The 14022-nt window shown below is 34.7% G+C and overlaps 1 protein-coding gene across 7 annotated transcripts in view; it reads right to left on the reverse strand.

The window, feature by feature from the left end:
- Positions 1-14022, reverse strand: part of FAM126A (family with sequence similarity 126 member A) — a 128350-nt gene that overhangs the window by 91061 nt on the left and 23267 nt on the right. Inside the window, exon 1 of one of the 7 annotated variants that reach the window (XM_004743353.3) lies at positions 2583-2714. The exons of 5 other annotated variants lie outside the window; for them this stretch is intronic. The gene's annotated coding sequence lies outside the window, so the exon portion shown is untranslated. Of the gene's footprint in view, positions 1-2582; positions 2715-14022 lie in introns of those variants that run through there. One more of the 7 variants, XM_004743354.3, reaches the window with a different exon arrangement.

Here is a 14022-nt window from a genome sequence, read left to right on the forward strand (position 1 = left end):
CTTAACTGACTGAGCACCCAATAGTCCCAATAATCTCTACCTCCTTCTATCAATTCCTCTGTTGCTGTCATATTCTAAACCAAATTATTCAGAAGAAAAGAAAGTACTTTCTATAACTAATATCTGCACACAATCACAAAGACTATTTTTCTATGAATTTATCATAGCTTGTCCCCTTAGAAGGTCTGAGAATTAGGATAATTTTTTAAACTTCTTATTTCGAAACACCCATAGATTTATAGGAAGTTGCAAACTATAGTACAGCAATAATATCACCAAAAATGGAGGAGTGGAGAATTTCAGAGCTCTATCTCTCCACAAAAACTAATAAGCTGCCCAAAACTGCAAATAAACTGTTGTAAATTCTCTTAAGTTTGGTGAAGAAAGAAGCTTCTGCATTGTGGTAAGCAAGCACTGGGACATTTTAAATCACTCATCTTCAACCCCAAACTTCTCCGACCAGCAGTGGCCATGAAGACAGAGAAGCCTGAATTCTTGGTGCAGTTTGCTAGTGACACAGAAAGCAATAGGGACCTTATTCTCAAAGAACTGTCTGTAACTGCTTCATTCTGTCTGGTGGCTCCTTAAAAGACTGGTACAAAGGGTTGCCTTTTGTTTTGCCCAATATATATAGTGATATGCCCTGGGCTAGGAAGCTTCCTAAGCGGCATATGCTGGAAGCATTTAAAGGCAAAAGCATTGGACCAGAGCAGCCTGGAACTAGGGATAATGGTCAGGAAAAGCAACAGCCAGGCTAAAAAGCCTGGGAAGGAGGAGCACCCGATAGTACATGCTCTCTCCCTTTCTCTTGCTCTCTCTCAAATAAATAAATAAAACCTAAAAAAAAAAAAAAAAAAGACTGGGAAGAAAGCTGTTGAGAAAGGAGATTTATGGGTGGATAGGGCTTTTATTTTATTTTATTTTTAAGATTTTATTTATTTATTTGAAAGAGAGAGAGAGATCACAAGTAGGCAGAGAGAGAGGCGGAGAGAGAGGAAGGGAAGCAGGCTCCCTGCCTCTCAGAGAGCCCAATGTGGGCCTCGATCCCAGGACCCTGGGATCATGACCTGAGCCGAAGGCAGAGGCTTAACCCACTGAGCCACCCAGGTGCCCCCTGGATAGGGCTTTTATTTATTTTTTTTTTTAAAGATTTTATTTATTTGTCAGAGAGAGCGAGCAAGAGCGAGCACAGGCAGACAGAGTGGAAGGCAGAGTCAGATGGAGAAGCAGGCAACCTGTGGGGCAAGGAGCCCAATATGGGACTCGATCCCAGGACGCTGGGACCATGACCTGAGCCGAAGGCAGCTGCTTAACCAACTGAGCCACCCAGGCGTCCCTGGATAGGGCTTTTAAATGCTCCTTCTTCACTGGTAAATTCTACCAAACATTTAAAGTATTAACACCAATCCATCTCAAGCTCTTCCAAAAATAGAAGAAATACTTCCTAAGAAATACTTCCTAGCCAGCATTACCTTGATACCAAAGCCAGACAAAGACATCTAAGAAAACTCTAGACCAATATCATTTTTGAATATAGATGCAAAATTCTTCAAGAAAATATTAACAAACCAAATCCAGCAGCATTTTAAGATGATACATCATAACCAAGTATGATTTATTACAGGAATGCAAGAGAGGTTCAACATTACAAAAATCAAGCAATATAATACATTACATTAATATAATGAAGAAAAGAAAACACAAGATCACCTCGGCTAGTGCAAAAAAAAATTTTTTTGACAAAATCCAACACCCTTTCATGAAGAAAAGAGTATTTGACAAAGTAAAAATGGAAGAGAATTTCCTCTACCTGGTAAGGGTATCTACAAAAAAAACCTCAACTAGCATACTCAATGGTGAAAGGCTAAAAAATCCTCCACTAAGATCAGGAGGAACAAGACAAAAATGTCATTTACATTCACTACTCCCAGAACATCAAGTCAAGAAAAAGAAGTTAAAAGCATCCAAATTAGAAAAGAAGAAGTAAAATTATTTCTATTCATTGATGATATGATCCTATATAGGGAAATCCACTACAGAATCCACACAAAAAAAGCTAATATTAGAGCTAATACATGCATTCAGCAAGGCTTCAGAATAAAAGATCAAGACTAAAAAAAAATCAATTCTATTTCTACACTATAACAATAAATCTGAAAATGAAATTAAAAGAATTCCATTTTCAATACCATCAAAAAGAATAATTTGGGATTAATTTAACAAAAGAGGAGCACCTGAGTGGTTCAGTAGGTTTAGCGTCTGCCTTCAGCTTAGGTCATGATCCCAGGGTCCTAGGATTTGAGCCCTGCATAAGGCTCCCCGCTCAGTGAGAAGTCAGCTTCTCCCTCACCCTCTACCTCTGCCTGCTGCTCCCCCTGCTTGTGCTCTCTCTAATAAATAAATAAAATCTTTAAAAAAATTTTTTAACAAAAGAAACAGGGATTAATTTAACAAAAGAAACTCAAGACTTGCACACTGAAAACTATAAAACATTACTGTAAGAAATTTAAAAGGACATAAATAAATGGAAATTATTCATGTTTGTGAATTGGAAGACTTATCATTTAGATGGCAATACTTACCCAAACAATTTAGATGTAATCCCTCTCAAAATCCCAAATGCCTTTTCGCAGAAATTGACAAGCTGATCCTACAATTCATATGGAATTTCAATGGACTCCAAATAGTCAAAACAATCTTGAAAAAGTAAAACGAAATTGGAGAATTAACATTCCAATTTCAAAATGTACTATAAAGCTACAGCAACTAAAACCACTGTAGTACTGGCATAAGGTAGACATATAGATCAGTGGAAGTGAACTGAGAGTTCAGTTGATTTTCAACAAGAGTACCAAGACCTTGCAATGGGGAAGGAATAGTCTCTTCAACAAAGGTACTGGAACAACTGGCTATTCACATGAAAATGAATGAAACTGCACCCTTACATCACATCAAACAAAAAAATTAACTCAAAATGAATTGAAGACCTAAATATAAAAGCTAAAACTGTAAAACTCTTGGAAGAAAACATTGGGGTTAATATTCATTACCTTGTTTTTGGCCATAATTTCTTATATATGACACTAAAAATAAGAGCAACCAAAGAAAAGAATAGACTTCATCAAAATTTAAAATTTTTGCACATCAAAGGACATTATCAAAAAGTGAAAAGACAATCCCAAGAATGGGAGAAAAAAATTGCAAATCATGTATCAGATAAAGATCTAGTGTCCAGAATGTATAAAGAACTCTTACAACTCAGCAACAACAACAACAAAAAAGGCAGACAGCCAAACTTAAAAATGGTAAAAGAATTGAATAGATGCTTCTCTAAATAGAATATACAAACAGCCAACAAGACTAAGAAAAGACTCTCACCACCTTTAGTCTATGGTGAAATGCAAATCAAAACCACAATGAGATATCACTTCCTATCCATGAGGACGACCATAATAATTTTTTGAGATATAACTGACATATAACATTATATGACTTTCAGGTATACAACATAATGACTCAATATTTGTATATATTGTGAAATGATCACTGTAGTAAGTCTAATTAATATCCATCACCATTAGTAGTTACAAAAAAAATTGTTTTTATCATGAGAACTTTTAAGATCTACTCTCTTAGCAACTTTCAAATATGCAGTAACAAGTTTTCTTTCAAAAAGTAAAATAACAAGGGTTGGCAAGCATGTAGAGAAATTATAACCCTTGTACACTGTCAGAGGGAAAGTAAAAAGATTTAGCCATTATGGAAAACAGTTTAGCAATTCTCAAAAATTTAAACATAGAATTACCATATGACCTAGCAATTCCAATCCCAGGAATATATCCCAAAGAACAGAAAGTAGATGTTCAGGAGTGCCTGGCGGTTCAGTCAGTTGAGTGGCCAACTCTTGGTTTCAGCTCATGATCTTTGGGTCCTGGGACCAAGCTGTCAGACTGAACACTGAGCAGGGAATCTGCTTGGGGATTTCTCTCCCTCTTCCTCTGTCCCTCTCCCCACCTTGCTGTCTCTAAATGGATAAATAAATCTTTTTTTTTTTTTGAAGATTGTATTTATTTATTTGAGATAGAGAGTGTGAAAGAGAGAGAGCCGGGGGACAGAGAGAGAGGGTGAAGCAGGCTTCCCACCAAGCAGGGAGCCCAGTGAGGGGCTCCATTCCTGGACCCCAGAATCATGACCTGAGCCAAAGTCAAACACTTAACCACTGAGTCACTCAGATGCCCCTGGATAAATAAATCCTAAAAAGAAGAGAGAAAGAAAGAAAGAAAGAAAGAAAGAAAGAAAGAAAGAAAGAAAGAAAAAGAAAAGGAAGTGTTCAAACAAAAACTTGCACACGAATGTTCACAGCAGCACCATTCACAATAAACAAAAGGTGTTAACCCACATATCCATCAACTGATAAACTGATAAACAAAATGTGGAATATCTGTACAATGGGATATTATTCAGTCATAAAAAGAAATGAAAGATTGACACATGAGCAACATGATTATACCTCAAAAAATATACTAAATAGTAGAATTCAAACCCAAAATCACATATTATATGATTCCATTCATATGAAAAATTCAGAATAGATAAATCCATAAAGATAGAAAGCAGATTAGTGGTTGTCAGAGCCTATGACAAAGGGGATGTGGGTGCAGAGAGTCTTAATGGGTATGGGTTTCCATTTGGGAGGATAAAAATGTTTTTATATTAGATAGAGCTAATGGTTGCATAAGATTGTAAATATACTAAATGTCTCTGAATTGTACAATATGAAATGGTTAATTTTAAGTGAAATTTTACTTCATTAACAAAATAGTACAGTTAGGCCCTGGTGCTCTTTTTTCAGTTTCCCTCAATGGTTACATTTTAGGTAAGTATAATATAATATCAAAACTAGGAAATGGACACTGTTACAAAGAGAGTGTTTTCTTCTATGCCATATTATCATGTATCATGTGTAGATTGTTGTAACCTCCAGCACAATCAAGACACACAACTACTCCATCATCACAAAGATCTACCTTGTGCTATCCCCCTTAGAGTCACACCTACTTTCTTCATCTCCATCAACCCTAATTCCTGGAAAGCCCTAATCTGTTCTCCATCTCTACAATTTTGTCTTTCTGAGACTGATATATAAATACAATCACATATTATATGACTTCTTGAGATGGTCTTTTTTCACTCAGCATAGTATCCTCAAGATCCATCCAAGTTCTTAGATGTATCAATACTTTGTTCCTTTTTATTGCAAACTAGTATTCTATATTATGAACATACCAGTTTATTTATCCATTGGCCTACTAAAGGAAATATGTATGGGTTGTTTCATTTTTTATGATTACTGCTGCCATGAATATTCTTATACAGGTTTTTGTGCAAATAAAAGTTTTCATTTCTATAACATAAAGGTCCAGAAGTGTGATTGTTGGTTCATATGATAGTTGCAAATTTAGTTTTTGGAGATACTGCCAAACTATTTTCCAGATATACACTCTTCCAGACTATAGCATTTTACATTCTCACCAATGATGTACAAATTATTCAGTTTCTCCATATCTTTGCCAGCATGTGGTAGCCACTAATTTTCATTTTACCTGTTCTAATGGGCATGTGGTTGTATCTCACTGCAGTCCTAATATGCACTTCTCTAATGACTAGCTGATTTGATGCTCACTGTCTGCATAATGTTTTAACTGCAAGATCATACTCAAGACCTTCATTTCCAAATCTGTAGAAAGATATTAGCCACTGTACAGGGCAGATCTTATATGAAAATTAGTATAGATAGACATTTCTAATTTTTAAAGGTAAATTTATTGTAGCAAATATAGACTAATGTAGCCTATTATCTGCCACAAATGTAATTTGAAAGCACCTTCCAAAAATGGGATTAAGATCACTTCAAAGATATTCATGTCCCCTGCTAACATTCTATATCATTCTTATTTTAAAATATATGTAAGAACACATAAAGCTTCGATTTCAATACTTCCATGATATTTGATTTACACAAGGGCTTCTCAGAGAGGTACATTGTTGCCAAAAGGGCACATTATTGCCAAAGGGGCACATTACTTTCCACTGTACCTTACTCTCTGCACTAAACTAAGGTGACAAACAAGTTTATGAAAGAGACACACTAGTTCCTTTCCAGTTGTTGCTGTAATTTAAAAAAGGAAAATCATTATAGTACTGATTTACAAATGTGAATGAAAAGTCAAATCATGCTGACTTGTCACTAGTTGGCTTTTTAAGGACAGCAACATACTTAAGCATTTTAGTTGTCTTTATGGTGAGTCAAAAATCTTCAGTACAATATTGAAATATTTTAATTAAATTAACAATTTCATAGAAATATTAAAGTATGCTATAAAATGTTAATAAGTGAAATAATATAATTTATATTATATTTATAATATAATTTTAGTATAATTTTTGATTACCAAGTCAATTTTAGATATATAATTTTAGATAACCAAATCAAGGTAGTTCAAAGTAAATCTAAATACGATAAAACTTACCAAAAATCCTTTCAAATGACGTTTTTAAAATTTGATAAAAAGAAAAGTATCTTAAGAAAAATATAAAATGAATAATTACTAAATATGTGACTTGGAATACATAAATAAATAATCCAATTAAGAAATGGGCAAAAGATGTTTCTCCAAAGGAGACATACAAATGGGTAACAGACAACATGAAATGTTCAATGTCACTCATAATCAGGGAAATACAAATCAAAGCCACAATGAGATACTACCTCACACCTCACCAGAATGGCTGAAAATTACAACTCAGGAAACAACAGATGTTAGTGAAGATACAGAGAAAGGGGAACCTTCTTACATTATTGGTGGGAACGCAAACTCGTGCAGCCACACTAGAAAACAGTATGGAGGTTCCTCAAAAAATTAAAAATAAAACTACCCTACAACCCAGCAATTGAACTATCAGGTATTTATTCAAAGGATACAAAAATACTGATTTGAAAGGGCAGATGTACCTCAATCAGCACTATAACAATAGCCCAATTATGGAAAGAGCCCAAATCTCCATCCACTGAGGAAAGGATAAAGAAAATGCGGTACACTCACACACACACACACACACACACACACACACACGCACCAAAAAAAAAAAAAAAATGGAACATTACTTAGCCATAAAAAAGAATGAAACCTTGCCTTTTGGAACAACATGGATGGAACTAGAGTACATTATGCTAAGTGAAGTCAGTCAGGGAAAGACAAATACTGAAAGATTTCACTCATATGTGGAATTTTAAAAACAGATGAACATAGGGGAAAGGAAGAAAAAATAAAGTAAGATAAAAACAGAGAGGGAGGCAAACCATAAGAGACTCAACTATAGCGAACAAACTGAAGGGGGCACCTGGGTGGCACAGTCAGTTAAGCATCTGACTCGGTTTTGACTCAGCTCCTGATCTCAGGGTCATAAGATTAAGCCCCACATCAGGCTCCACGGAGTCTGCTTGAGATTTTCTCTCTCTCTCCTTCTGCCCCTCCCTCTCGTGCATGCTCTCTCTCCCCCTCTCTCAAAAAAATAAAAAGTCTTTTAAAAGACAGAGATATAACAAACTGAGGTTGCTGGAAGGGAGTTAAGGTGGGGGGATGGGCTAAATGGATGACGGGCATTAAAGAGGGCACTTGTGATGAGCACTGGATGTTACATATAAGTGATGAATAAATTCTATTCCTAAAACCAGTACTACACTATATGTTAACTAACTTGAATTGAAATAAAATCTTGGAAGAAAAAATTTTAAATTAAAAAAACTTTTTAATGTGACTGGAAATATCAATGCATTATATGGGAAACAGAACAATGGAATTTTATTAAGTATAGGATAAGAATGTAAAAAGATAGGTAAAAAACTGTTTCCCAGTTGATAAAGCTTTTCTTTGTCCTTACAACTTTGTAATGTTATTTTTAAAAATGTTCTCTCCATTAGCCCTGGTCTCCAAGATGAATAACAATTATGACTAAAGGCACCATTAAAGACTAGGTAGGGCAAGAAGCAAAGTGACCACAAAATAGAAACTATGATTTAAAAAACTGTTTCTCTCTACCAACACTCAGCAAGAGGCTCTCTATAGTTGCTAACCCACCCCACATTTCATATCTAATATGTAACCTATTAACATTTAGGATAGTCTTGATTATGTAACTTTGCAGCTTTATAAATCTAATTAGATGTCTCATGTAATATTCAAAATACACTCTCATATTTAAAACATCATAAGGGTGCCTGGGTGGCTCTGCCATTAAGCATCTGCCTTTGGCTCAGGTCATGATCCCATGGTTGTGGGATGGAGCCCTGCTCAGCGGGAAGCCTTCTCCCTTCTCCCTCCCTTCTTTCCATAATTGCTTCCACTCCCCCTGCTGTATTCCTTCTCTCTCGATGTCTCTGACTCTGTCAAATAAATAAATAAAACCCTTAAAAATTTTTTTTAAATAAATAAAACATCATAGATTTCTCTGCTATGTAACTAACTTCCTATCTTTATCAAATATATCTTGGATTAGAATACTTAAAATTATATTAGAAAGTTTGCTAGGATTCTATTTCACAAGCAGACAGTTTGTGAATTTTTAAATATATTTTTAAGATCTACTAAGACCTTTCTAAATCTAGTGCCTTATTCTTTAGTCCCCATGTTATATTCTTATTTTAACTCTAACAAACAATTCCCAGATTCCCCAAGAAGCTTTCCAGAAAGCATACACAAAAGTGCTACATACACAAAAGAGACATATAACTTATTATAATTTCTTATAATCCACTTATGGAAGAACATAAAAAGAAAAAAATATGCAAAAAGACAACAAATAATGAATGTTGGCAGAAGGTGGAGAAAAGGGAACCCCTGTGCACTGTTAGTAGGATTATAAACTGGGGCAGCCACTATGGAAAACAGTATGGAAATTCCTCAAAAAAACTAAAAATAGAAATACCGAACAACCCAATAATTCTACTTCTGGGCATTTATCCAAAGAAAATTAAAACACTAACTTGAAAAGATATATGCACCACTATGTTTACTACAGCATTATTTACAATAGCCAAAATATGGAAGCAACCCAAGCATCCATTAATAGATGAATGGATAAAGATGTGGCATACATATGTACAGTGGAATATAACTCAGGCATAAAAAGAATGAAATCTTGCCATTTGTGAAACACAGATGGCTCTAAAGGGTATTATGCTAAGTGAAAGACAAAGAAAGACAAATATGATATGATTTCATTTATATATGGAATTTAAAAAACAAAACAAAACAAACTTTAAAAAGAAACAAACAGTTAAATAAGAGAACAAATTAGTGGTTGCCAGAGGAGAGCGGGTGGAGGGGATAGGTGAAATAGGTGAAGGGGATTAAGAGATATAAACTGCCAGTTACTAAATAAATAAGTCATGGGGATGAAAAGTATAGCATAAGGAATACAGTCAATAATATTGTAACAACTCTTTAGGATGACAAAGTATAATTATCTTATCATGGTGAGCATTTTGTAATGTATATAACTTATATCACTACGTTGTATATCTAAAACTAATATATTATTATATGTTAACTATACTTTAATTAAAAAAGAAAAAGAAAAATGTATTTACAATGTTCACTGTAAAACTCTAATTTCCTTACTATTATTTTACATCATTCCCTTCATCATGAAGTATTAACTGCAAATTACTACCAAATCATTTATAACCATTTCTTTTTTATATCATTATGAAAATCAAGTTTCTACAAATCTTTCTATAAATCAATAAATCAAGTTTCTATAAATGTGTTTCTATAAAACACATCATGAAATTGTAAACATTTGTCTTAGGAAATGGAGTCATAGCAGTAAATTAAGCACCACCAGATTATCAAGATTGTTAGGTGATGGGGCGCCTGGATGGCTCAGTGAGTTAAAGCCTCTGCCTTTGGCTCAGGTCATGATCTCAGGGTCCTGGGATCAAGCCCTGCATCGGGCTCTCTGCTCAGTAGGAAGCCTGCTTCCCCTTCTCTCTCTCTCTGCCTGTCTGCCTCTCTGCCTACTTGTGATCTCTGTCAAATAAATAAGTAAAAATCTTTAAAATATATAGTTAGCTGAATTTCAGGAAAACAGAGCAGAAGGAAATGCTTAAATTATGTTACAGAATAAAATTAATTTAATCTTAGGGATTTTACTGCTTAGAAACTGACAAGTCAACTAGAATATCCTATGAAAGAATAGGGTATCTATGCTGTTGCTTAAAAAGAAGTGTTGTCCATTGCCTCACTACCTCAAGTGAATAAAGCTTCCTCTCAAGGCACGGGAGAAGAAATATGATTTATGGGACCAGGTGCAGGACGTCATTCCGAAGACCTATAATTTAGGCCTATTTTCCCCATAAATCACAAAACAAATGTCTGGTTATCAAAAACAGAGCAGAGATTTTTCCTATGGGAAATGTTTTTTGACTAAAGCATCTTTTCTCTACTCCAAGAACAAATAAAATCGTACTGGGATACCAATGTGCTATGACAAGCAGGCCTGGGTGTTTCTGTTGGAAAAGCTAGGACAATTAGAAGAAATATAGCAATCCCTCTCCCCATTTCCTATTTCCGTCTTATTATTCTTCTCAAATCCTCCTGGACTTCAGGAGAATATTTTATCTAGGGAAGGAATATTTGATTTGAACTAAAATAGAAGTTAGAAAAAAACTATTTGTCAACAACCATTTTAATATCTTAACTGGCCCTATAAGTTGCTGTGACCAAAAGAATAAAATAAAATACTGTAAAACTTTGAGGCTAGGCCTTAAGAAAAATGTCATTTCTACTTTCATGCATTTGGAATCCGGCTACCATAACATATGGAAAAGAATAGAGCCACTAGCTGAGAGTTTACGCTAAGTAATAGTCATGTGACTGAGCCATTTTGGACATTCCAGCCAAGTCAAGTCTCCAGATGACTGCAGTTTCAGCTGACAACATAGGGCAGAAGACCTACCAAGCTAAATTAAGTCAATCTCAGATTTGTGAGACATAAAAAATATTTGCTGTTTGAAAGCACTAAGTTTGGTTGGTTTGTTAGGAAGCAATGGATAACCAAAACACTGTCTTAATCAAACATTTAGGGTATACATTTTCGTGAAAGGCACTGTGCTAACACCTATCAGAGAATATTAGCTTGATCAGAACATGGTCCCTGCCATCAAGGAATTAGATTTTTTCTGAAATTAGTAAAATCTATCATAAATAGAACATAACCTATGAATATTCAACAAATGTGATTATATTCTGTGTATATATACCTTTTTGCCTGATCCTATTGTTAAGAACAGCAGATATGGTGCACTGGTTGGCTAGAATTTTAAGTGTGGAGAAATAAAATTCACTGATTAGTATTGACCCTATCATATATGCTATGCTGAATCAATGAAACCAATATATCATAGTAACCATCAGAGCTGCCACTCTATTAATAAGTTCTTCTTATTCATTAGGTATAAACAATCTTATTTTGAAAACATTCTGATGCCAACACCCCAAAATTTTCCTGAGATGTCAATGATTCCATTGAAACTTTCAGTTAAGAAAAATGAGGTTTCATTTGATTTTCTGCTTTATAGTGTAAGATATTTGCAAATTTTGAGACAATTAATATAATACAAATTTTTTAAGCCAAATAATACACTAAGGTATTCAGGTTGGCAGAATAATTAATAATTCTATTACTGGTAACTTCAATATAAAAGCCTGCTGAAGAGAAAACAAAATTTCCAAAATTCTTTAAGACAGTGATAGATCTTTCCTATGTCTAGAAATTTTAGAAATTTTAAGTAAAACTCTTATGATGAAAATTAGGGTTGCTTAGTCACCTCGCTGGTGCCTTCAGCTCAGGTCATGATCTTGGGGTCCTGGGATCGACCCATTCAGCGGGGGGTCTGCCTCACCCTCTCCATCTGACCCACCCCCCTGCTCATGGTCTCAATCTTACACTCTCTCAAATTGATAAATAAAAAATCTTAAAAAGAAAATTAGGGAATAATCTAAAAGATTCTTAAGTCCCTGCTCATCTCACATTCATATATAAAAATAAATTATTCAAAAGAAAGTTTAGTAAAATGTTCTTACATTGTTAGACATTTTCAGATAATGTGCTATTTTAATGTTAGATAGGGATATATGTAGAAGACCACAGAACCCCTATGTCCAATACCCATATCTCAAAGCATAAAATATAATGTTGCTATTTTCCAAAGGTATGATTTTCATTAATTGGATGGCAAAATGCAGAGCATAATTCTATGTAAAATGCCTTTAAACTGAATAATCCTGAATACTGAAGTTTTACAAACTCTACCATTCTACAAAGGGTGGGCGGAAAGATAAAGACTACAGAAATGGTAACTATAAAATAAAACCACCAAGAAACACATTTTCACTCTGTCAGGAAGCCAACAGGTCATAAAAACCATCACAAACCACAGTATAAAACAGAACGCTTAAAAATAATCTTGCACCACTGAGGCATGTGTTACGTTATTGTCAAAAGGTTCATCTCAGTGATGGGGTTCTCAAAGATCTTACCATCTTGTCTGTTCTTACCTAAAAGAAATCCAAATTGTCAATAAATTATTATACGTTACTTTAGTCAAGGCTATTTGCATGCTAGCTTAAAAAAAGAAAATCCTGAAGAAATCCAAGGGAAAGAACTGTAGCACAAAAGGGGCTTAAGGAAATTGAATCTAAAAACTAGAAACTATTAACTTAAATCCTTATCTTTAAAGGCTGTCAGTCTATTTTCATTTCTCTGATTTTCTCAGTGCCATTCTTTATTTGTTGAATGGCTTCCTAACTTACTCATACTACAGTCCATTTTGGCTATTCTAGTCCCAACTATCATGATCTTTCTGCTCCAGGTGTACACTCTCCTTTGCACCCAAACCTGTATTTCTCAATTTCCAAAACCTAAATTCTTTAAATAAACCTTTGATTGTACCAGATCCTGACTTTGATCCTGACTACAACTCACTAGCCAGCCCAGAGACTGACCATCCATGGAACAGATACCTCCCTTAGGTCCAGAGGATTGAGATCAATGATATAGACTCAAGTAGATACAGGTTTACTTAGAAGAGGCTGTGCATGGGCAGAAATAGTAAACATATCTAGTATCTACCATAACTATAATATCCCAGGAGAAATCTAACAAACTGAATATAAGGCACAACAATTTAACCAGGAAAACCTCAATATTTTTAACTTTCCTTAGCAATCAAGTCTAACAGAAAGAGCTCATTTTAGGCTTAGTCAGCCAAACCCCAAGACCTTTTTCAAACTGACCCAACCAATTCTTAAAAACCTAAGTCATATTTGGCCTTTTTAAGCTGGCTCACACATAACAGGTTCATAAACATTTGCCCATTAAATGAATAAGAGAACAAACCTGTGAATCTCTACTCGTTTGGGCCCTGAATTCTACCTTGATGGTAGTTGACATGGTATGCAGTATGCAGTAAGTCATTCTGAATGGAAGGAATTTTGTACTAAAGAAAAAGTAAGGAATCAGAGCTAGAGACCTGTTGTAAAGCTGTCCATGTGTCAAGTAATTATGAGTGAAATAACAATAAATGACTTTTCCCAAAGTGGACATAGGCTAAGTATAGGAGGCCCCAAACTAAGTCAATATTCATGGTGGAAGCCATTTTTAGTATAGAGAAGGAATAGGGGTCTAGGCTGAGAAAGGTTCCAAAAGGGGCAACGAAATAGAAATCTCTAAAACAAAAACCAGGAGAAATATCAAAGAGGAAAGCAATAAAAATGTATAAGAATTACAACAAAGAATCTGATGAAGGTTCAGGAAGATGAAACCAAAAACAATTTAATTCCAATGGAATGAATCACTTAAAGCCCAGACTTTCAATGGGATCTAATGGAGAGAAAAATAAAAGCAATGATATAGGCAGTATACTTAAAGTTACAAAGGTAATTCGACAAAAGTATTTTT

Source organism: Mustela putorius, unplaced genomic scaffold (genome assembly GCF_011764305.1).
Source record: "Mustela putorius furo isolate JIRA1106 unplaced genomic scaffold, ASM1176430v1.1 tig00003845_pilon_pilon_pilon, whole genome shotgun sequence".
NCBI classification, from domain to species: domain Eukaryota; kingdom Metazoa; phylum Chordata; class Mammalia; order Carnivora; family Mustelidae; genus Mustela; species Mustela putorius.